Source organism: Moschus berezovskii, chromosome 20 (genome assembly GCF_049115385.1).
Source record: "Moschus berezovskii isolate FMDL1 chromosome 20, NW_MosBer_1.0, whole genome shotgun sequence".
Taxonomy (NCBI): Eukaryota; Metazoa; Chordata; class Mammalia; order Artiodactyla; family Moschidae; genus Moschus; species Moschus berezovskii.
Genome location: NC_142479.1, coordinates 49,306,558 through 49,329,325, shown reverse-complemented (window position 1 = coordinate 49,329,325; position 22,768 = coordinate 49,306,558). Strand labels below are relative to the sequence as shown.

General features: G+C 44.0%; 1 protein-coding gene and 1 long non-coding RNA gene across 7 annotated transcripts in view; one reads left to right on the top strand and one right to left on the bottom strand.

Moving 5' to 3' along the window:
• ZNF652 (zinc finger protein 652) overlaps positions 1-11,701 on the bottom strand; it is a 65,711-nt gene extending 54,010 nt beyond the window's left edge. For 2 of the 5 annotated variants that reach the window (XM_055407605.2, XM_055407604.2), the window contains exon 1: positions 11,385-11,701. The gene's annotated coding sequence lies outside the window, so the exon portion shown is untranslated. Of the gene's footprint in view, positions 1-7,845; positions 10,402-10,445; positions 10,688-11,384 lie in introns of those variants that run through there. The other 3 variants (XM_055407606.2, XM_055407607.2, XM_055407608.2) reach the window with 2 other exon arrangements.
• LOC129544280 (uncharacterized) lies at positions 10,725-20,962 on the top strand. Of its 2 annotated transcripts, none has more exons than XR_016035519.1 (3): positions 10,725-10,884; positions 17,801-18,029; positions 18,862-20,962. It is a non-coding gene; the product is annotated as an uncharacterized LOC129544280 (long non-coding RNA). The 2 variants fall into 2 exon arrangements; XR_016035520.1 differs by lacking the exon at positions 10,725-10,884 and adding an exon at positions 11,904-12,011.
• The last annotated feature ends 1,806 nt before the right edge of the window (positions 20,963-22,768 follow it).

Genomic DNA, 22,768 nt, shown 5'->3' with positions numbered 1-22,768 from the left:
GAAGAAAAATGAGGTTTTAAAATGTTAAATGGTTCCTGTAAGGTCAACAGTTAGTTGATGGCACAGCTTGGTCTATTACCCAGATTCTGGTCCTAACGGTCAAAATGAATTATTTCTACACACTCATTAGGACTCAGGCTTCCCTGGTAGCTCAGATAGTAAAAAATCTGCCTGAAATGCAGGAGAACCGGGTTCAATCACTGGGTCGGAAAGGTCCTCTGGAGAAGGAAATGGATACCCACTCCAGTATTATTGCCTGGAGAATTCCCTGGACAGAGGAGCCTGGTGGGCTGTAGTCCATGATTTGTAAAGAGTTGGACATGACTGAGTGACTAACACTTTCACACACACACCCATTAGGACAGTGAAGATACAAAATACAATTTCAAGTGTCAGCAAAGATGTAGAGCAAACAAGACTGTCCTATGTTACTGGTGGAGATACAAAAGGGCACACTCTCTGGAAAACAGTGTGGCAGTCTGTTACAAAGTTAAACACACACACCTTATCATCAAGCAATCCCACTCCTAGGTATTTACTCTACAGAAATGAGAATTTATATTCACCCAAAACTAGAAACAACCCAAATGCCCTTTAAGAATGAATAAACAATCTGTGGTATACCTCACACAATGGAATATTAGCTAGCTAGCTAAGTCACTTTAGTCGTGTCCGACTCTATGCGACCCCATAGACGGCAGCCCACCAGGCTCCCCCGTCCCTGGGATTCTCCAGGCAAGAACACTGGAGTGGGCTGCCATTTCCCATTGCCTTCTCCAATTGGATATTACTTGGTGATAAAAAGGAACAAACTGTTGATACCGAAAAAACTTGGATGAATCTCATAGGCATTATGCTAAGTGGAGGAAGACAGTCTCAGGAGGCTACATACTGACTGATCCTATTTACACAGCACTTTCCAAAAGAGAACACTATAGAGATGGACAGCAGATCAATGGTTGCCAGAGTGGAGGGTGGGGGAGAGTACCAATGCAAAGGGATTACAGGAGTCTTGAGTGATGGACTTATCCTGTATCCTGACGTGTTGGTGGTAACATGAATCTATACAGGTACTGACACAAAGACCTGTACACATGCCAAAATATCAATTTTACTGTACATTATTTAAAAAAATAAAACAGGGACTCCCCTGGCAGTCCAGTGGTTAGGACTTCATACTTCCACTGTAGGGGGCACAGATTTGATCTCTGGTCAGGGAACTAGGATCCTGCACACTACATGGCATGGCCAAAATATTTTTTTTTAAAATAACAATTTAACAAAATTACTTACACAGTCTCTGAATTCTAAAAGCCAAAATATTTATGGATTTTTTAATTTAATTTTAAAACAAATTTTTCAATTACCAAAATAAAATCATTTGATGGGTCTTTTCCTACAAATCTCAACACCAAGAAAAGAATACATTCACTTTGGCAAGTTCCATAACCTCACTTTGTCTTAATTTCCCTGTTGAAAAATGGGGATAATAATATCTACCTCAAAGGGTTATCGGAGAAGGCAATGGCAACCCACTCCAGTACTCTTGCCTGGAAAATCCCATGGACGGAGGAGCCTGGCGGGCTGCAGTCCATGGGGTCGCTAAGAGTCGGATAGGACTGAGCAACTTAGCAGCAGCAGCAAAGGGTTATATGAGGATTAAATGGTAGATAAATAAAGAAAAATACAGACATATTCACAGTATATATAACTTCAGGTATGGAAATGAAAGTCAACTCCAACCAAGTAACTTTTAAGTTTTGTCCTTCCACTGAACCAGGTTCTGATGATCGCTTTTCTGACTGAGCTCTCTCTGAAACATAGTCCAAGCCCAGAGTCTGATTTTCACACAGTGGTAAAATTCACTATTGAGTCCTTGATGTATTTTTATTCTGTAACCATTTTACACAAGTAAATTGATATTTAAACCATACTTTGTGTTAAAGGTTATGCTGTATGTATTACATTTGTATATGTTTATATGTATTTGTATATATTTCTTAGTCCACTCAATTCTACCTAACAATGAATAAACAGCCAGTGCTTGACTGTATGTGTGTGTGTATTAAGCAAGAGTAGGTGTCCCATCTTTTAGAAGAACATAGTTTAAATGCTAGGCAAAATGAGAATCTAATTTTAACCTTTCCAGAGTTTCATCTTTAAGAATTAACTCTCTTTATGCAATAACTGGGTTTCCCTGGTGAGGCTGAGCAGTAAAGAATCCGCCTGCCAATGCAGGAGATGCAGGTTCAATTCCTGAGTCAGGAAGATCCCCTGGAGAAGGAAATGGCAACCCACTCCAGTATTCTTGCTGGGGAAATCTCACAGACAGAGGAACCTGTCTGTAGGTTACAGTCCATGAGGTCTCAAAAGAGTCAGATACAACTTAGCGACTAAACAACAATAATGCAATAACTAAGGTCATAAATATGATGATTTCCTTCATGCCATGTTTCTTAACACTTCACACTCATGCCATTAAGCACAGCTTTTCGTTATATCACTCCCCCATCCCCATTTAATCCAGTAAGCATTTGTTTAGCATCAACTTCAATAAAATACTTTTTGTTAAGTTCTATTTAGGGCAGTGATTTTCAAACTGTCTGTCCCAACCCAATTTTTACAAATGAAACAGTGTAAAATAACAGCCTGTCTCACAGATGGTAAGGCTAAGTACTGTTTCTGGAGCTTTGTTTCAGTTGTAGGTGGTGGAACACATGTGAGGGAATACATGTGGGCATGCATTCTCTCTGTGGATCATGGTCCAGAAGTTTGAGAAACAGTGTTACAGAGAATTAAATAAACACCAGTTCTACATTTAGAAGAGTCTAACCCTGCAACAGCTGGCTCTTGTGGAATGTCTTTAGGACTCTCTGTACCCCCTGACCTTAGAGACACAAGTCATCTTTAAAGAAAAAAATCTAACTTTCCATTTGAGGTGATGAAAAGGTTGAGGAGTTTCTGAAAAGCAGAAAAAACTACCTTTTGGATACAGTTTCAATTCCTGATAAGTTGAAACGGATACATAGGTGTATACATTGTTTACCACAATCTGACAGGAGGAAACTAGCCATTTGAAATGATATAATTTTTAAATGAGAAAAATTATTTAGTATACACGAGCAAGGATCAAAAATTTTAAGTACAGAAGAGAATATAGTGAATACAGCAGCATTACTCAAGACAGCTACACCAGAAACAATCCAAATGTCCATTAATGGTAGAATGGAGAAATAAATTATAATGTATGTATACAATGAAGTATTATATGAGAATAAATGAAGTATTGTTACACACAATATGAATGAATCTGATAAGCCATACTCAAATGAGTACATACTGTATTACACTTAAATATGGCTTAGAGATTTTTCACAATACTATATAGCTTCTTCATTCTTTTTTGTAGCCATATAAAATTTACTCAATTGCATGAATATACACTAACATTTATCCAATTCTTACTGTAAGGATTTAGGAATTTCCTAAACACTCACTGAGTTAATTTAAATGACTTTGTATGCCTAGTGCGTATGCCTGGTACGCTGAGGAAAACTGAAAAGCTCAGGATGTTTCAGGCAAGGTTAAGTTCAAACTCTTGTTCAGTCACTCATTCATGTCTGACACTTTGCGACCCCATGGACTGCAGCACACCAGGCTTCCCTGTTCTTCACCATTTCCTGGAATTTCCCCAAACTCATGTCCATTGAGTTGGTGATGCCAATCATTCATCTCATCTTCTATTGTCCCCTTCTCTGCCTGCCTTCAATCTTTCCCATCATTAGGGTCTTTTCCAGTGAGTTGGCTCTTCGAATCAGATGGCCAAAGTACTGGAGCATCAGCTTCAGCAACAGTCCTTCCAATGAATATTCAGGGTTGATTTCCTTTAGGATTGACTGGTTTGGTCTCCTTGCTGTCCAAGGGACTCTCAAAAGTCTCCAGCATCACAGTTCGAAGGTATCAATTCTTTGGCACTCAGCCTTCCTTATGGTCCAGCTCTCACATTCATACATGACTATTGGAAAAACCATAGCTTTGACTATACAGATCTTTAGAGGCACAGTAATGTCTCTGCTTTTCAAGACACGGTCTATGTTTGTCAATGTTTTTCTTCCAAGGAGCAAGCGGCTTTTAATTTTATGGCTACAGTCACTATCCGTAGTGATTTTAGAGTCCAAGAAAATAGTCTGTCACTGTTTCCACTGCTTCCCCATCTATTTGCCATGAAGTGATGGGACCAGATGCCATGATCTTAGTTTTTTTAATGTTGAGTTTTAAGCTAGCTTTTTCACTCTCCTCTTTCACCTTTATCAAGAGGCTCTTTAATCTCTTTAATTCCTCTTTGCTTTCTGCCATAAGGGTGCCGTCATCTGTATATCTGAGGTTATTGATATTTCTCCCCTCAGTCTTGATTCCAGCTTATGATTCATTCAGCCAGGCATTTTGCATGATGTACTCTGCATATAAGTTAAATAAGCAGGTTGATAACATAGAGCCTTGACATACTCCTTTCCCAATTTTGAACCAATCTGTTTTTCCATGTCTGGTTCTAATTGTTGCTTCTTGACCTGCCATATAGGCTTCTCAAGAGGCAGGTAAGATGGTCTTGTATTCCCATTTCTTTAAGAATTTTCCAGTTTGTTGTAATCTACACAGTCAAACGCTTTAGTGTAGTCAATGAAGTAGAAGTAAGATGTTTTTCTGGAATTCTCTTGCTTTTTCTATGATCCAATGGATATTGGCAATTTGATCTCTGATTCTTCTGCCTTTCCTAAATTCAGCTTGTACATCTGGAATTTCTTGGTTCACAAACTGTTGAAGCCTAGCTTAAAGGATTTTGAGCATTACTTTTCTAGCATGTGAAATGAGTGCAATTCTGTGGTAGTTTGAACATTCTTTGGCATTGCCCTTCTTTGGGACTGGAATGAAAAATGACCTTTTCCAGTCCTGTGGCCACTGCTGAGTTTTCCAAATTTGCTGGCATATTGAGTGCAGCACTTTAACAGCATCATCTTTGAGGATTTGAAATAATTCAGCTGGAGTTTCATCACCTCCGCTATCTTTGTAGTGATGCTTCCAAAGGCCCGCTTGACTTCACACTCCAGGATGTCTGGCTACTAGGTGAGTGATCACACCATTGTGGTTATCCAGGTCATTAAGATATTTTTTTGTTCAAACTCCAGCAATTAGTATATTAATATAGGGAAAGTCCATGGGCAGCTGGGACATAGTTTTAAGAGGAACTGGGGGTAAAAAACAAGATTTATCTACAAAACTGAGGTCACAAATGCTCTCCTTGCCACCCCCTCAAGAAAGAAAACAGTACTTTACTGTATTATTTTTTGCATTTCAATATTCACAGGCCACTGATATTATTCTAGGTATATTAAAATAATATATTCAAAAGTAAAAATAATTTATAAGGGCCTAGTTATAAATCTCATTTTATAGCTCACACAGTATAATTAAGAAGTTATATTCTGGGACTTCCTTGGTGGTCCAGCGGTTAAGAATTCACCTACCAATGCAGGGGACGCAAGTTTAATCCCTGGTCCAGGAAGATCCCACATGCTGTGGAGCAACTAAGCCTGTGCGCCACAATCACTGAAGCCCCTGCGCCTAGAGCCTCTGCTCCCCAAGAGAAATCACCACAGTGAGAATCCCATGCACCGCAACTCGAGAGCAGCCCCTGCTCAACGCAACTAGAGAAAGCCCATGAGCAGCAACTAAGACCCAGCGTAGCAAAAAATAAACAAAAAATTTTAAAAAAGATTACTTAAAAAAAGAAGTTATAGTCCATGGAATCTCCCAAACTGAATCTAAATCACAAAGCTGAAAAGTATAAATGTGTTGAAGATTATATTCTACATTAGCATTGAAGTCAAAAGGAATCACCCACACTTCCTATCCTGGTGAAATCCAGGTAGAGTCACAATTCTCTGATACCATGGTCTTTACATCCATGGTAAAGACCAAAAATCATGCTCAGGAGCCATTCTTTGCATTATTTCCATGCTTATTCTCTTCCAGCAATTCCTTCTCACCACACACTGACTGGCCTATCAAGAAACTGACAAAAGCAACAAGCCATCTACTGAGCCATTTGACTCCAGTAAACTAGACAGAAAAAAAAAAAAAAACGCACCACTTCCAAAAAAAGTTTACTTGGCAAAATGTATTACAGTTGAGAAAAAATTATGTTAACTCAATCATCTAAACTTTGTTTAGTCAGTGGGTTCACATAGCATAAATGCTGCTGCTGTACATTCTGGCCAAGGCTAAGTTTTTTTCAAGTGTTCTGCAAAGTCTAAGGTGAGTCTAAGACCATTACTTGCCAACTCCTCATTATCAGCAATCCAATACGACTGATTCCACTGATGGGCAAGCCCCTAAGTGGGTCAATAATAAAAGAAAATAAGGCTTAGCAGATTCCCTTGAGCTATTTCCTAATGCATTACTGATGTGCCTACCTTATCTGAAAAGTCTCTAGCTAACTCTTGGGTTATGGACTTATCATAGTGATATTCTGCAAAAATGACAGAATAATTTAATTCTATAGAACTAAAGAAACCCTATTTTAAAAGTTCTGTGTATTGAATAAAACTGTATACATGCCCTGAATCTACTTTCCAAAGTAACTAGACTCTTAAACTATGTTTATGTATGTGAAGTCGCTCAGTCATGTCCGACTCTTTGAAACCCCATGGACTGTAGCCTACCAGGCTCCTCCATCTGTCCATGGGATTTTCCAGGCAAGAGTACTGGAGTGCGTTGTCATTTAAAAAAAAATAATGTATTTTACCATAAACTTGCCTTTTTTACTAAAAACAATGCTGGGAACTATAAACATAACCTAAAGGTATAGGTCTAAAGTGGAGAGCTGATCAAATTTGACAGGTAAGGGACCTTACTTTTCTTTCCTTCACCCTTCAAAGCAAAAATGCCTTAGGCACTCAAACTTATAGCCCTAATAATACTTTATGATCAAAACCTCAGAAGAGCAATGAGAATTTTTTAAGAAAAAAATGTTCATAAGTGTTTTCAAATATCAAAGATAACTGCTATATAAACAAACAGATTAACTAAAATAAGCATCGGATGTCTTCACTGATTCCACCAAGCACTTTATGACTTGCATTAACCATGAAAATTTACACAAGGCTTTGCACGTGATTCAACTCTGGACACAGAACTCATTGAGCTACATTAGTGTCCTAAAACACCCCTTTCACCATGTAAGCTCTGAAAAGGCTTAAAATAAGCACAGCCTGTGGGTAACACTGTTGAATCTGGAGCTAAGTTTTATTGTCTCCACCAAGTTCAGCCAGCCATAGAGCAACAAATCAAAGTTCCAACAAGCACAGTGCACCTGCAAGACTTAGGTATGCACCAAGTTAAATATTTGCAATTTTTTCATCTCAAATCGACACAAATTAAAGTATGCAGATCACAGCACCAAACTTCTAAATCCTGTAAGCCAGAATGATCTGTAGTTTCACACCCACATCACTCCTGTCCTACCACTGAGTCCTTAATGTGTAAATGTGCCTGTGTTCCAGAAGTTCATATATATTATCTCTAATATCATTACAAACCCCATTCTTCTGATGAGGAAACTGAGGCTACAGAGAGGTCAAAGTGACTAGTCCAATGCTGTAAAGGCAGTGGAGCTTTATTCAAACCGAGTTCTGCCTAGCTCCAAAGAACCATCTCCCTGATCCTCCCTCAGCTAAAGTCACTAACTCCAACACCAACTCACTTTTATTAAAATAAATTCTGCTTATCAAAATCATTTTATCAAAATGCTGTCTGAAATGATGACAATAGATGAGAAAAACATCATACCTAAAACGGTAGCATAAGACTCAGGAATTCCTGGCGAGGAAATGCAGTCACCTCCTTTAGTTCCAAAGGCTATGATTCAAAATACGAGAGAATCCAGTTGAGTTCTTTTTTGCTTTTGGTTGTTTCTCAACTGACTTTTCAAAACAAGGGAAATGAAACTCAAGAGTATATTCACATTTTGGTGAAATTTTCTGAAACTCTTGAGAAAAGGGTGATTTGTTTTCAACAGTTCACTTTTACAAGTTTGCTTCTTCGAAAGGCTTCAGACATTCAAAAACAAAATCACATCAGCCGCATTACTAATCAACTTTTTTCTACAGACTTGAAAAGTATTTTCTTACCACACTACAAGATTACTTCCCATACTGAGAGCAGAAATGGAAACAGCTCTGGGTGTCACGCATCAGATCTTGAGGCCACAGTTGCAGAAAGTAGGTGCTGTTTCCCTTGAGTAGAAGCTGCTGATCTGAAACCTCCTAAGGGAAGGATGTCTGAAGAAGAGCGTTGAAAAACTACAGCAAGCTGTTTGTGTTAATGAGAGTGAGCTGCTGGCACCACTATTCCGTGTTTCACTGCTACGCAATTGTTTTCCAGCTTCCAAGCTCTGAATTTGGCAGAGACAATGCTGTTCTCACAGCCATATGAGTTATATGATCAGCTGCCTTGTGGTGTGTGGGTGTTTACCTAGGTAAGTGACTGGTTAGAAGAGGTTCTGTGATGTTAAATCAAGGAAGCACACTGTCCCCTGAGATTTTAATGATTTGTCATATACTACACAGACAAAGAAAAGTAACATATTTGCAATTTTGAAATTCCTTGGGCTTAGGATAGGCAAATAATTTCTGACAGTAAAACTTTAGGCACGACATGAAAAAAAACATAACCTGCAATATAAGCCACTGCAATCATGTTTATTAGATAATAAAAACTCAATATTTGCAATCTCAGCATGCTTTCAGATTTCATAGGATATACTGCATAATTATTAGAATAAATGCTATTCTTCGGGTGAATGAAACAGGTTTTACGCAAGATTCCAAGGCTCCCTTGCCATCCAAAATGCTGTTAATACCATCAATTCCTTAGCCTTTCAGAAACTCCAAAATATCAAAAATATGAAAGTCCTAAAGGATTTTGTAAGTGAAAAATATTATCAGAATTACAAGCTCCTGGAGAGCTGGGGACCTGTTTCTTTTATCTCACTGCCCATCATAACACTATCACACACTCTCTCCTGACTGAGATATGGTCAAAAGGCAAAGGCTGAGGGCAGGGTGATTTAAATAAGAACAGTTGGTATTTATCCCCTGCTTATTGTAGAATGGTGCAACATTCACACCGAGTTTTAGATTTTAAACATGGAGATTGAATTTCCTTATTATAGTTAAAATCCTTCCATTAAAACAAAATTAAAAAATGGATGATTCTGATGGTAACATCACTCTGAAAAAAAGACATGAAATCATATTTAATAAAGTTGAAAAATCTTCACAGAGCAGGTACTCTACCATGGGAAAGATAAGGCCTTCTTTTAAGAGATCAGATCAACCTCAAACGACACAAAATGATCCCAGATAGGCATTAGAAAACAGACCACTGATTCTGCTGTTGAAATCTGCTACACTTAGAAGATAGTGCCAGGCACAATTAGACACATTTAGACAAGTTACTCTGACTCCAGTTTTAACTTTCTCTGAAATTCTCACATACATTTCTTTACTGCAAGACAGGGAAATGATACCTTACAAATACCTAACTCACTGTAATTAACGAACAAAACAGGAGGATACATATTTCATCTAGTCTGTTGCTTACCGCTCAGTACCAAAGTAATGTCAATCCTCAAGAAAGAAAGAAAGCAAAACACAAAATTCAAAGTCCTTTCAATACAGATTTTAACCTTAGGGCCCAGGACCAGGTTCAAGATGATTGTAATTGCATACAAAATTACGAGTGTTTATTTCCCGTGGAAGAGGGTCCTAAAGGCTTCCATGAATCCAAAGAGAGGTTAGGAACCACTAAAACAGACATTTTCAGAATCCCGAAAATGAAGCAGTGTACACTTTCAACAAAATTATACTAAAGGCAGTATCTATCTGAACATATGTGCACAGTCCTGATACAAACATCCCAGATGCCTGCCAGCCCTATCACAGTACAGCTCACCACTCTCAAATCAGTCCTACATGGGAACACAACCAGCATTCGGTGCACACACTCTCAGACACCAGCCACAGCAGCTCTTCATTCCCTAAGCACACACATGTTGTCAACAAAGCATGTGCTATTTGCCATTCCCAGAACAATACAAACCATGCCATCTCTGGAAAAGAAAAGAAAAAAAAAACAAACATTTGTCCCAAAATATTACCCTATATATTTACTATGCCTTGACCACAGATGTTAAACATTACAACAAAATAAACGAAATTTTTAAAAAAATGAAATTCCCACACACCATACGTAATTAACTGGGGGAAAAAACCCATCACTCAGGTATTACTGGGGATCCACGGGAGATGTAATGTATATAGGGGAAACACTGGAAAGATGATAGTTGAACACAGAGGCAACCTGAGGACAATCAAAGACAGACTCACACAGCAATATCCTGAGAACATGGTTGTGGAAAGCAGCCTTCTCCAAAGGCAAAAGCACATTCCTTTGATTGGCACAAGCCATTCCTGACAATGGATCCGCGATGACAGGGACTGTTCAGCAATCAGGAAGTGTGTGTGTGTGTGTGTGTGCGCGCGCGCCCGCGCGCGTGTTGTGGGGGAGGGATGTGCTAGATGTGATCAAAGACTGGCTCTCTTCAAGGAGAGCAGACTGGATCTTAAATCGTGAAGACAGTGTTCTAGGGTGAAGCAGGGGTATTTTTCATTTCTGGCGGAGACATTCCTCGACAATGAACATGTTCTGTACAGACGTAACGGGGGTGTCACTACCTTTAGTGGCTCCCATCTAAGAATCTTAAGCAGAGCCTGATTGGAGGGGAGGCTGTGGTGGGGGTGGAGAAAGGTCTGCATTACCCTCTGGGTGAGTATTGGGCGGGTGTACACTTAGATGCATTTTTATCTCAGGCGGCACAATACTCCCGGGGGTTGGTGGTTTGGGCGCAGCCGCAGGGCAGGGGAGGCAGTGGGTGCAAGCCACCAGCTGCTGGGCAGGAGAATGCTCGAAGGAGGACCGGTGCAAACCTCCCCTCGGCCCGCTACCCCGTGCAACCCCAGCTTCCCCTCGGGCCTCCGGGCGAGCGCACTCTGCAAAACTGGAGCCCAGCCCGGGTCCGAGAAAGAGGGGGCGAAGGGACAGAAGCGGGCGCCTCCAGCCAGGCTCGGGGCCAGAAGAGCTCAACGCCCGGGGCCTCCCCGCCGGATGGGGGCTGCTCCGGCCTAGTGCACGCAGCTGCCTCGGCGAAGGGTTAACCCGGCGCCCAGAGCCCCTGTCGGCTCGGAGGGCGGCGGAGAGGAAGGGCTGCTGCCAGGGGCGCAGCCGCGGCTGTGGCGTGTGCGTGGGGGGCAGGGGCCCCTACTCACCCGGGCCGGCCGCCTCCGCCTCCGCCGCCCCGACCGCCGCCTCGGCGGTCCATTCCTGCGGCGGGGGGCCTGTAGCCGCGGCGCTCGAGTAACAACCGCCGGCCGGGCCGGCCCCTCCCCCCTGCCCAACGTCTGTCCTCAGGGCCGCTCCGCAGACCCGGCCTCGGCCGCCGCCGCCGCCGCCGCCGCCGCAGCGCTACGTGGCCGCCGCTCCGACGTCTCGCGACTCCCTTCCGAGCGCGCGAGGGCGAGCGGGGCTGGCGGGGCGGGCGGCGCGCGGGGAGGGAGGCAGGGGAGGGGGGTGTGCGTGTGTGGTTGTGTGTGCAGAGAGGGGGGCAGGGAGAGAGGGAGGGCGAGCGGCGGCGAGAGCGCGCGCGCGCCCGCGGCCCCTTCCCTTGCCGGCCCCCCCCTCGCCCGCCCGCCCAACAGGGAGCCCGACACCTCCCTCCGCCCGCCCCCCTGGCATCCCGGCCGCTGGGCGCGGCGGCGCGCATGCGCAGCCCTCGGGGCCGGCCCTGGCGCACCTTTTCTCGCTCCTGCCACAGTGTGAGCGCTTCGCCTCCCACACAACCGCCGACTCCCTCTCCACCCCCGCCTCCCCTACTCCGCCCACTGCCGAGCGCCCAGGTAAAAGCGTGGAGTGCGCGTGCGCGCCACTCTCCTTGGGTCTGGGGGCGTGGCTGCTGAAAGGAAGCCAAAATGTAGAGTAGCAGGGAGCTTTGGGCTGCAGAGTGGGGGCGTTCCACGAAGTAGAGAGCGGGTTAAGATTAGGGAAAGTGAAGTTCAGAAAGGGGGCCAAAGTAGAAAAGTAGGTCCAAGCGAGATTTAGTAGAAGTCAAGGAGGTTTTTTGCTTTGTAAGGTAAACAAACAAAAAACCACTTGACTCTGGCCCCCTTGTTACTGAAGGGCCGTGTGGGTGACAGAAGACAGAAATAAAAAAGAATGTAAGCAGTAGTGGGTTATTTGTCTGATGAATGGGACAGCTAATAAAAACGAGAAATTTAGAGATCGCCCAGACTTGTCAGAAAAACAAATTTAGAACCCTGCTTGTTCTGCGGCCAGAAATAGGGAAGGGGATTGTGTGTGGGTGGTGGGTGGGTGTGTGCAGGCGCACTCGTGTGCGCGATTGTGCTTGAGAGATGGAGCTGCCGAAAGAAAGGAAGCCTCCATTTAAGCATTACAGCATCATGACTAATTAGCTATTAATCATTAATATAATTAATGGTACTATTAGCTAACAAGGTAGCATTTATCCAAGTTCATCGCCAAGAGAAGCTGTCCATAATTGAAAGCGCTTGGAGTACAGGGAGGGGAAATGAACCAGGCAAAGTAAAGGCCTCCAGTGGAGTAGAACCAAGTCATGACCTTTCCCACCATAAACCAAAGTTCCCTGATGTTTTCCAAATTTTATCTTAATTGGAATTCCTTATTATTCTTACACTACACTTAATAAATGTTCTTGCACTAAATCTGAGCTCTCAACATTTTGAATACATATGCAGCTACTTCTCCAAAAATTGCACTCCAAAAAATTCCTGTGGGGAATAAAATGACCTGAGTCTGGAAAAAGGGAAGAGATTGAAACTTTATAAATAAAAGGGTTCCAGGGCTAACTCTATCCTTGGCTACTTCTCAAAAGATGCTTCATTTTTATTATACTTGGGACTCCAGGGATCATAATTTAGCAACTTTGGGTCATGTTCTTCAGTAGTGAGTGTCTTCAGTGGATAAACACTAAAAATAATGTCATATTAAAGCAGGTGAGAGAAAATCTTCAAGAAAAACAGGAGGAAACAAGCATAAGTAGTAAAAGGAAAAACTTAGATTCAATGTGAGAAAAACCTTGGCATCCATGGAGGCTAGTGAGCCTAGAACATCTCACTGAGATGTCTAACTTTGCCTTCTTGGACATTTGTTTCATCTCTTCTCCCACTCTGCCTCTTGGAAGAGGGGTATGCAGAGTGATGGCTGAAGAACCAAGTTTCTAGGAGTTTGTTTCTACCCATGGGCCAAACCTCTGAAGGGCTCCTAGTCATTGGAATAGTAATATCACCTTCCACTTGAAGAGTGCTTTACGGTTTTTGCAGACAGGTTATATCCATTATCAGATTTTCCAACAACCCCATGATGCAAGCAGAACTGGTATTATTTCCAATGAAGGCAATTCAAGCCAAGGTGTGTCTACTGGCTCAGCCTAAGTCACCCAGCCCAGTCAACAATGGAGGCAGGGCAGGACTCAGTCTTCTGACTCCCAACATGCTGTCCTCTCAAAGGGCTTCTTGGAAAAATGGCTGCATTTTCCTGTGGAGTGAAAACAAGTAGCCGCACAATGTGAGGGATCAGTTCAGTTCAGTTCAGTTCAGTCGCTCAGTTGTGTCCGACTCTCCGCGACCCCATGAATCACAGCACGCCAGGCCTCCCTGTCCATCACCAACTCCCAGAGTACACTCAAACTCATGTCCACAGAATCGGTGATGCCATCCAGCCATCTCATTCTCCGTCGTCCCCTTCTCCTCCCGCCCCCAACCTTTCCCAGCATCAGAGTCTTTTCCAGTGAGTCAACTCGTCGCATGAGGTGGCCAAAGTATTGCAGTTTCAGCTTCAGCATCAGTCCTTCCAATGAACATCCAGGATTGATCTCCTTTAGAATGTGAGGGATAATAGTTCTAATATTCAGTTTTACGCATCTCCTTTATTTCATGTTTTTTTCCTCTTCACTCTCTCCAGGCACTTGGGACTCGACCCGTATATTTGAAGCGTTGGTGACAGGTACTTAGGAAGGCCTTGGGCCTGGCATGGTGATCCTAGTTCCTCTGCTCCCCCTTAACTCTTCCCCCTTGAGAACCTACCAGAATAAGTGCTGTCATCACTTTGCTAGCTTCAGTGCCTCCCTTCTTCTGCTTGGCAGTCATTACAGGCAATATTTAGCACCCACATCTGGCCTTATTGGAAAATGAGACTTCTGTCATCCTGGTTTCCTGGCCCTGGATAATTCTTCACTATCTCATTAAGGCCATCAGCCAAAACCAGCAAAACTCCCTTGCCCCCACCCTTTTATTGGCCATGCCATGTAGCTCGTGGAATCTTGGTTCCCCAGGGATTGAACCTGGGCCATGGCAGTGAGAGCCCAGAATCCTAACCATTGGGCCACCAGGGAACTCCCGCCATTTAAAAAAAATTTTTAGTAAAAAATTCTGTATATTTTGACAGCTCTGAAAATCTTATAGATTTAATTTAAACAGCAGCAGAGCTATCTGGTTCCTATAAGGTGAGCTGGACAGCCTGGTACAAGCTCCCGATTCACTGCATTTCTTTGCTCCCCAAGTTTTCAGGGGTGTAGCCCTAGTCAATACTAGTTCTTTCCACGTGGAGGGGCAGTGGCTGTGGCTCCCTGCCTACCCATTGACTAATGTTACCCTATGTATTGCACCAGACTTGGGGCCAGAGTTCTGTTCGGGGTTTCCTAGGCCCTCATACTTGTAGTGCTGTGACCTTTGTTCAATCACTCCACCTTTGAGGTTTTGTAAGAAGAGGGGATTATATGGCTCTTAGAGCCTTTCAGATGTAATACCTAGGATTCTCCTTTAGAAAGTTGACTGTGTTCCTTAATACCTTGTAATTCCATTCCTTTCCTGAGAGTTACTATCCAATTTCTCATCTCGAAGCCCTTACTATAGGAAACTGCCACTTTTACAGAATGGATAAAGTTGTCCTGGACTTCCCTTTGGTAGCCACTTTTTTCTCAAGTGATAATATTTAGAGACAACCCAGAAAGTTGGACTCTTGGCTTGTCTGCCAGGGGGCTTGTGTGTGTGCACTTGTGTGTATGTGTATATAAGGTCCATGGGTGCTTTCATTCTGTGCCCTCTCAACTTTGCACCACCCCCACTAAAATTCCAATGACAAAACAAATGCCAGAATGCACTAAAAGGTCAGGTATGTGAGTGGAGCTCTTTTGCTTTGGAGACAAAGATGAGGGAGGCTCTTGAGGCTATTGGCCACTTTGATCTCAGCTGATTTAGCTGCAGCATGGCCTGGGACCATCATCTGGTTCAGAGCTCCATACAGCCGTGGTCTCCACACATCAGCTTCTCCAACTAAAACATCTCAGAGTTTGGGTCATAATTACTCTGGTGTCCTTATGATCAAAATGCATTTTATATATATATTTTTTTAATTCTACCAGTTTATTGCTATCAACCCATCTCCCTCTGCCCTCATGCACACATGCTCAGTCATGTAACCCCATGGACTGCAGCCTGTCAGGCTCCTCTGTTCATGGACTTTTCCAGGCAAGAATACTGGAGTGGCTTGCCATTTCTTTCTCCTTATAGTTTTTTTTAAAAAAACACACTTATGTGACAACTTCTACAAATCTTTCTTTTACAATATTTCACTTAATTCTTCCCTCAACACTGGAAGGTAGGAAGGGCAGAAAATGTTTGTTTCTGCTAATTTTTTTTTAAAAAACAATATATTAAAAACAAGGTCCAGATTTTAACGGTAACATGGCCAGAATGAAATCCTGGGTCTCCAGGGTCCAAGTCCAGGACTTGTCTGTGATACGGTACTGCAGCCCTTTGCTGGACACCATACAAAGCAAATGGAACACATGTGGTCTCTGCTCTCTGGAAGTTTGGACTCAAATGGCCAAGCACGATTCTGGCAAGCATAAAAGGACAAAAAGACTCACAGGCGACTCACATATGCCAATAAAGAAATGAGTTAAAGAGATAAGGAAAGCCACGTTTACCTGGCCTACTAATGTATTTGTTTGTTTGTTTCTTTAATTCCAGTTGGGTAGAAAGGACGGTGTTAATGAGGCTAAGGTTTTAGGCCAGTCCCATCTGCCTGCTGGCTTTGCACATGGACAGCTGTTTGTAGATGTACTGCATACTCTTTCCCCTTTTTGTCTTCGGCCTTCTATGAACCTTCCTGAAATGTCTACCAAGTGTCTGTCATGCCAGGTGGGAATCAAGACCATTAAGAAATTATCTCTCCCCTCAAGCAACATCTGTGACCGTTTTCCTATTTTAAACCACTGTGAAAGCATTAGTTAAACCTGTGTCTACCATCTCTGTGGATGGAAGGACAGATTAACTTAGTCCCCATCCTGTTGTGTGAGGGCCTCAGATTCATCTTTATCCACGCAAGATAGCCAATTAGGACAGTAGAGAGGTGGGCTTTGGAATTTGAGAGACGTTGTTACTACCCTAGAGAAACCACCTGAGTTTCCTGACTTTAAGCAAAGGCCAAGAGGAACCCTGGGGTTAGGGAGCATGGGTGGCCCAGGGCAGGGACCTACAACAAGAGAACATCTTCCATTCCTAAGTGGACTGCTGCAGCTCGATTCCTCCCCTGGGGGTTCTGCCTCAAGGTCCATGTACAGCTGAGTGATCTAAGGCAGTTAGGCTCGAACTGTGTTTGAGTTGTTTAAGAGGCTCACAGCTTCTTTAGGCAGCAGACTTAATTGTTGTGTGTAATTGATGTGACATGTGCCCCAGAGGCATGCATCGAGGTCCAAATGAAGAGATGGTTTTTCAAAAATTGGAAGTAATTAATTAAAGAAGGCAGCTGCACGGGGCTCTGAGTTAGTGCCAGACTCCGTAATCCTAAACCAGCCAACCCACCCAACCGGCCTCGCCACCTGAGGAACAATCCTGAAGGTCTCACGAAGGTGGGATGCGAGACCTGGGATGCAGTGTAGGATGTGGGGAATGCAGGGGTGAAGGAGAGGGCTCAGGAAACCCCCTCTTAGCTTTCGTGATCCTCAAAAGCCTTGGCTCTGGAGAGCAGTTTGGGAGTCAAAAGAAATGTGTTGGGGGTGCTAGAAAATTGCAGAAAAGGGGAGACAAGGTCAAGAGAGGTGTGTGAGGTTACATGGGGGAGAGGTGGCAAAGGGGATGCGGGTGTCTGGAGCTGGAGTGTTTGCGGGACTGGAGAATGATGGAGTCCCTCAGATGGGGCCTGGGAAGATCTTCCAGGTTGCAAGGACCCTGAAGGCGGAGCCCCGAGGGGGTGGAGCCTGGATATGGGGGCGGGAACACGGTGCCTGGGGCCTCTGGCATTCAGAAGAGGTATTCATTAAACCCCTGACCTGAGGTCACTAACAGAGCTGTGGCCGCTTTTCACAGGAGCTGGGTTAAGAACAACACTAACAAAAACAATAACAGCAATTAACGATAATGAGACCTTATCTGCAGCAAGTTGTTCCTAGAGCTTCCTAGGCATTAAGTCATTAATTCCCCTGGCCCCTCAGGGCCACTTTTTCTAGAAGTAATGGAGGTGCTAGAGAACACAGTTAATCCTGTGTGGTTAGGCCTCCTGCCGTCAGCTGGGTGGGTCAGTTCACATCCAGAGGGGGTAAAATTCCTTCCTGTTTCATAAACTGTTACAATCTTTTGCATTTACTTAGAGTTTCTGAAATGATGCTGAAATGGGGGTGAGTACAGAAATATAGAAACCAGCCACCACAACCTGTCTAAACAACTTGGATGTGAAAACTCAAGTCCCACCTGACAGCACCAGGCTGAACAAAATGCTGCAGTGGAAAGTGGCTGCAGATGACCAGGGAGTGACCTGGAAGCGATCATCTGCTTGAAGCCCTAACTGGTGGCAGGGCTGAGCCTCAGCCTACAAACAAGGTGAGTTGGAAGATTTCAGGTGTTTACCCCCCACTCCCCGCCACAGACCGAAGTTTAGAGGGCTCAAGGTGAATAAAAAAAGGAGGGTCATTCTAGATTGGAGGAGTTACATGGGATGGAGCCTGAGAGCCAAACCTTGAGCAAACCTAGTCCCAACAGTGACTAGCCTTGCAGATTTCGGTTGTTCTGTGTTTCATATAACAGTGACTGCGAATTACACACACCCAATCCAGAGGCAGACTTTCACTTTCATCCCATAGATGGTGAGAGTCATCATCATTATCCTAGTGCAGATCAAAGACAGCAATATAGACAAAATAATCTCAATATACTTAAGCAGAATGGATGTTCTGGTCACCCTTGGGTCCTGGAGCAGCAGGGATGATCCTCCCCATTAACGTAGAGGGCAGGTGTGATACGGAGCAGGAACTGAGCTTCTCTGAATCTCAGAGTTGGGCAGAAGAAGAAACTGTTTCACAGCTATCACCATTTATATCAGAGAAATAAGAGGGACCAGTCCTCACTATTTGGACCCTTGCCATCCCTCTGGAAACAGTCTTCCCTCCTTTCCCTGTGTTAGTACAGAAAATGTCTACCCACAGAAGGTACGAGAACTTTCAGGGCTTGAATACCAATCTTGCTTGTAGATTACATCAAAGAACATAAAGTGTTATATGATGAATTTAGGGAACAGAGTATTCTGGTTAATCAAATAATCTGTTTTTTAAAGTATTACTAAACATATAGTAACATTTGAGATATACTAAAATCATTCATTGTTTATCTGAAAATTCGGGTTTAACTGGGTGTCCTGTGTTTTATCCATTTGCAGGTAAACTTCTGGGCAATCCAAAACTGCTTCTTTAGAGTTCTGTAGAGAAAAAAACCGGAGAAGGCAATGCCACCCCACTCCAGTACTCTTGCCTGGAAAATCCCATGGATGGAGGAGCCTGGTAGGCTGCAGTCCATGAGGTCACGAAGAGTCGGACACGACTGAGCGACTTCACTTTCACTTTTCAGTTTCATGCATTGGAGAAGGAAATGGCAACCCACTCCAGTGTTCTTGCCTGGAGAATCCCAGGGACAGGGGAGCCTGGTGGACTTCCATCTATGGGGTCACACAGAGTCGGACACTACTGAAGTGACTTAGCAGCAGCAGCAGCATGGGGTCGCACAGAGTCGGACACGACTGAAGCAACTTAGCAGCAGCAGCAGCAGAGAAAAAAACCGGAGAAGGCAATGCCACCCCACTCCAGTACTCTTGCCTGGAAAATCCCATGGATGGAGGAGCTTGGTAGGCTGCAGTCCATGAGGTCGCGAAGAGTCGGACATGACTGAGCGACTTCACTTTCACTTTTCACTTTCATGCATTGGAGAAGGAAATGGCAACCCACTCCAGTGTTCTTGCCTGGAGAATCCCAGGGACGGGGGAGCCTGGTGGGCTGCCGTCTATGGGGTCGCACAGAGTCAGACACAACTGGAGCGACTTAGTAGCAGCAGCAGCAGCAGAGAAAAAAAACCAACAGAAAGGAGAGATTTTCTTTGATAGATTCAGGTTCTTTGGTAACAGAAAATGTGGACAGAGAAGATAGGGAAGAAGAGGCCCCAAACCAGTTGTCCACCAACTCAGAAGCACACTCATGGTCACACTGGGTATGTGGCTGAGATGTCGCCAGGTCTTTCACTGGCCCCGTGTCAAATCAAACACTTGTTCCAGGGATCTCAGGGAAGAGCTTAAGACAAAGCATCACCTACACTCTAATGTTATCCAACACAGACGGAACCCCACCTAAGGATAGGAACAGATTGGTGCAAATTCTTTCCCTCATTTCATTTTGCCAGCAGAGAGGAAGGTGAGAGCTCCACTGAGCAACGTGGTGCCATTCAGAGGGCCTGCATGATTCCTCTGTGCCATAGAATCCCCTGCCGCTTGGAGACCTCCTTGCTATTGTGTTGATGGTCCTGTGGAAATGGGTCCCCTAGAAGCTCCGTTCTGCTCTGCTTGGCATTGACTGCAGTGTTTTTCCTAGCCAGATTGCTGTTTTTTGCATGTACTGAGCACCAAGATGTCCCCAGCTTATTGAGTGCTTTCCACTGTCCTAAGTGTTGCACCTCTGTTAGTCTGCAGAATCCTTCCAACTGTCTTTTGAAGTAGGTATTCTCATTTCACAGATGAGGAAACAGAAATGAAGTAGAAAGTGATCTAAGATCACATGAGTCTTACGTGATAGAGTCAGGATTAAATCCAGGAGACCAGACTCCTACAGCTGCTCTTTGAACCACGGTGCTGTACTACCCAACACTCCAATTACCTCCATGCTCCTGCTCAGAATTCTGGCATGGCTCCTGTGATAAGCAGAATAATAGCCTTATAAATATGTCCACATCCTAAACCTGGAAGCTGTGAATATATTACCTTATGTTGGTGAAAGGGATTTTGCAGATGGGATGAAGTTAAGGATCTTGAAATGAGGACCTTAACCTGGATTATCCAGTGAAAGAAAGAAAGGAAGGAAGGAAGAAAGTGAAGTCACCCAGTTGTGTCTGACTCTTTGCGATCCCATGGACCACATGGGATTTCCCAGGCAAGAATACTCGAGTGGGTTGCCATTTCCTTCTCTGGGGGATCTTCCCAACCCAGGGATTGAACCTGGGTCTCCCTCATTGTGGGTAGACTCATTACCATCTGCCAGGGAAGCCCCATTATCCAGTGGGTCCAGTCTAATCACAAAGATCCTTAGAAGAGAGAGGCAAGAACATTAAGGTCAGAGGAGAAGTGACCAGGAAGCGGAGGTCAGAATGGTGCGATTGCTGGCTTTGAAGGTGGGAGAGGGACAAGTGCCAAGGAATGTCGGCAAACTGGAATAAGCAAAGAGCTGACTCTCTCCTGAGCCCCCAGAAGAAACACAGTCTGCCGACACCTTGACTTTGGCCCGGTGAAGCTCTTGACCTCCAGAACTGTTAGATAATAAATCTGTGTGGTTTTATGCTACCAAGTTTGTGGCAATTTGTTACAGCAGCAGTCGGAAACTAATTCAGCTTAAAGGGAAATCTGAACTGCCTTGCAGGGCATTCAGGGGCCTCATGTTATCTTCCCCTCATCTAACTGCCTGGCTAGCTTATGCCCACCCCACCCCTGTGTCACCCTCACCATTCTTTACAGATTGAATTGCTTGACGATCCTCAGCAGTCCATACCCTTTCTTATGTCAGTGCCTTTGCCTGGAACACCTTCTCCTCACTTGTTTGTCTGGCAAACTGCTCATCCTTTATGTCTCAGCTATTATGAAACAATACCTTCTCTGTGAGGCTTATCCTATTCCCCCAAAGGAACGTGGGACTCCTTTCCTGTATCTCATGCCTCTGCTGTTTTTCATGTTCACTCCCATTAAAGCAGATTGTAAGAACCTGTCTGTTCCCTTCCTGGGTTATGAGCTGTTTGAGGGGAAGGACCTCTCTTTTCAGCTTTGATCTCCTTTAGCACCTAGCATGGTCCCCAGCACATCAAAGAAAGGTCCCCAGAGAACAGAACTCTTATCGTGATCTGTGCCTATACCCATGATGCAGCCCCTCCAACCCCATTTCACCATCAGTAACAAGCATTTCAGGACATCATCCCTTCCCTTCCCTGATGAGAAATAATGACAAAGAAAATCAGATATGGAAGTGTTTCAAGTTTTTTTTTTTTTTTAAATAGCACTAATCAAAGTTTTGTGATATTCCAGCTGTACCTACGGTAGAAAATGCTTCCTGTCCAAGTCTCAATTTTTTCAGCTGAGAAATGGATCTGAGACGAGCTGTACAGAGACAGGAGCTATGGCCACTTTGTATCCTATAGTATGCCCTGCATCTACCCTGCTCTTGACTCGGGTGAAGCCTCTGATGTTGGTTGGTAAAGGTCTCGAGGGAGGTTTTTCCACATTCTTCGGATTCATCACTTCTCTCTAATGTGCAGGCTAATGTTGGGTCTCTTGAGCGAAGTTTTCCCCACGTCACGTTCTATGTAACTAAGTTCCAGAACCCTGAGTCAGATGAGCCTTCCAAGCCTCCAGACTCACCCGAGGGCTCTCCCACAGACACATCAGATACGGGGCTTCTTTCCAGTAGGAATTCTCTGATGTATAAAATGGTTGACAACTCCACCCAAATGAAGGCTTATTCATTTTTATTATTTTTATTTTCTTGTGTGAATTCTCTGATGTTTAATGAGAAGTAAAGGGCAAGTGGAGGTCTCAATAAAGGCCTATTAGATACCCAGCTCTGGGCTGAGGGACTCTAAAATGTAAGGAATGGCCCCTGCCCTCTAGACATTTTCAACCTGGTTGGAGAAAGAAGACTTGTACACAAAACAGCTGGGGAGCACCAGACACTGTGTAGTCATACCAAGAGATTCAGAGAAAGGAGTGGACAGCCGGAGATTGATTAGATGGGAAAGGTGTGTGAAAGAGGTTAGCCTTTAGCTTGACCTGAAAAGATGGTAGAACTGAGGCTGGAAGAGAGGAAGAAGGTGTTTCCATTGAAAGAGAAATGGAAGGATGGAAATAAAGAAGGTGGGGAGGCAGGAAAGTTGGAGGGAAAGAAACTTTCTAATGTAGGGATTTGCCTGTTGGTTTAGGAAACCCCCACAGACTTAGGGCAGTGGCCTTTGAAAGTTTTCTTCTGATGCTTTTCTTGTTTTAGAGCTCACACCACTTTCACTTCTGCCAGGCGCATCTAAAAAGGAACACTCTACTGCTGCCT